The following is a 2,480-nucleotide window of genomic DNA, read 5'->3' as shown; positions in this document are numbered from 1 at the left end:
ATATATATATATATATATACATACATATACCAACGGCTTTTTCCCCTTTATAAGGGAGGTAGCCAAAAACAAAGACATAGAATCCACTCTCACCCACTCCACCCCTACATACTCCACTCCCATTCACCCCTCTCCCTCCCTCTTATCTTTGCTCCTCCTGGGTGACAGGTCCTCACTGCATCTCGCCCACTGGCCTGGATCGGAAGCAATGCAGCAAGACACAGCACATCTGCAGCAGGGCCGCTTCATTTAATCGGTAACCCCCCCGTCTCCGTCCCCTCATGCAGAAAAAAGAGAAAACGGGGAGAAATCCCTTCAGGCTGCGTCATAATATCATTCACACATATTACCTTATCCTCCCATCCCCCACCCATTCCCTTCCACAGCATCACAGCATCATCCATACACAGCCATTCTCCACTCACCTCTGTCCTCTGTCTTTTCTCTTCCTTCCTCAACAGACATTCCCCTCTTCCCCAGTACCCCTTTTACCACATCCATTCATCTCATCCTTGGTCGCCCTTTCATGTTCACTCCTTCCACCTCTGCCTTCCACATCTCTTTTACTAAGCTTTCTTCACTCATTCTTTCCATGTACCCAAGCCATCCTAATACTCTTTCATCAACCCTATCTCCCAACTCCTTTTTCACCCGCCATCTCCTCCTCACCTCCTCGTTTCTCACTCTATCCAGCCTAGTAACCCCTATCATACTTCTCAGACATTCAAACTCCTCCTCTCTTCCTCCCCGTTTTCCATGTTTCTGCCCCATACACTGTATGGCACAATCACTTCTTCATACAATCTCTTCTTAGCATCTATTCACAAATGTCTATTTCTCATTACACTTTTTAATCCCCCTGGCATTTACTTGCTTCTCTCAATCTACATTCTACCTCCACCCCAACTCCTCCCTTTCCCGCCACATTCGCACCCAAGTATCTAAAGTTATCTACTTCCTCTAGTCTCTATCCCTTAATACTCACTTCCAATTTGCTGCCACTTTCACCCCTTGTACATGTTATCATCTTACATTTACCCACATTTATCTTCAACTTCTTTCTATCGCACACCTTCCCAAACTCCGTCCCTAACTTCCTTAATCCCTCCTCTAATCCTACTATAAGCGCAGTGTTGTCTGCAAACAACATCTGGTTTATCTCCCATTTTTCTTCATTTTCTTTAATCATCTCAAATCCCCTGCCCATTACCCTTGCGTTTACCTCTCACACCACTCCATCCATGTATAAATTGAACAGCCAAGGTGACATAACACATCCCTGGCGAAGTCCCACCTTTACCTCAAACCACTCACTCTCTCCATTTCTAATTCTAACACAAGCTCTACTACTCTTGTAAAAACTCTTGCTTGCTCTAAACAGCTTTCCTTCTATCCCATATATCTGCAATAGCTCCCATAGTGCCTTCCTGTCCAACCTGCCATAAGCCTTTTCTAAATCTATAAAGGTCCCTAAAAAATCTTTACATTTTCCTAAAACTTTCTCGTCTTTCTCATCTTCCTCTTACTGCCATCTCTTCCAAAATATATTTTTATTACTTTCAAAATTTCTGTCATACTCTTACCCCATTTCACATCTACCTCCTTTGTCCTATGCTTTAGCTCTCTTCTCTTTGTACCTCTCATATGATTCTCTCGTCTTATTTTGTAACGAATCTGTGAAATCTCGTTCCTTCTCTTCTACAACTTTTTTGTGCGCGTTTGTGTTACACACACACACACACACACACACACACACACACACACACACACACACACACACACACACACACACACACACACACACACACACACACACACGGACATACACACACACAATACTGGTACATACATTAACATGAGTATGTACAAATATAGACACGACCTCTTTTTTCTGTCTGTATATATCATTATCTTTCCTCTTTCCCTGTCTTCAAAAGCAACTACGAGGAAGCATGCGACCGCCTGCCCTCACATGCACAGCCTTCATAACACCTACAACAGCGCCCAAATATGCAGCCGACGTCTGCCCACACCCGCGCGCCCATTTCTCGCATCAATTTAGGGAAAGGAGCGGCGTGCAGACACACACAATAGACAAGTTTCCTTTCCCGTTTCTGGAGAAAAAAGAGAAAAAAAAAGTGAGTTTGTGTGTGCGTGTGTGTGTATATGTGTTTGTGTGTGTGTGTGTGTGTGTGTGTGTGTGTGTGTGTGTGTGTGTGTGTGTGTGTGTGTGTGTGTGTGTGTGTGTGTGTGTGTGTGTGTGTGTGTGTGTGTGTGTGTGTGTGTGTGTGTGTGTGTGTGTGTGTGTGTGTGTGTGTGTGTGTGTGTGTGTGTGTGTGTGTGTGTGTGTGTGTGTGTGTGTGTGTGTGTGTGTGTGTGTGTGTGTGTGTGTGTGTGTGTGTGTGTGTGTGTGTGTGTGTGTGTGTGTGTGTGTGTGTGTTTGTGTGTAATCGCGCGCAGACGCACGCAGACACAATGAC

This window comes from Oratosquilla oratoria, chromosome 6 (assembly GCF_046742065.1).
Source record: "Oratosquilla oratoria isolate Oo_2021 chromosome 6, ASM4674206v1, whole genome shotgun sequence".
Taxonomy (NCBI): Eukaryota; Metazoa; Arthropoda; class Malacostraca; order Stomatopoda; family Squillidae; genus Oratosquilla; species Oratosquilla oratoria.
Note: the sequence above shows the minus strand (reverse complement) of the source record.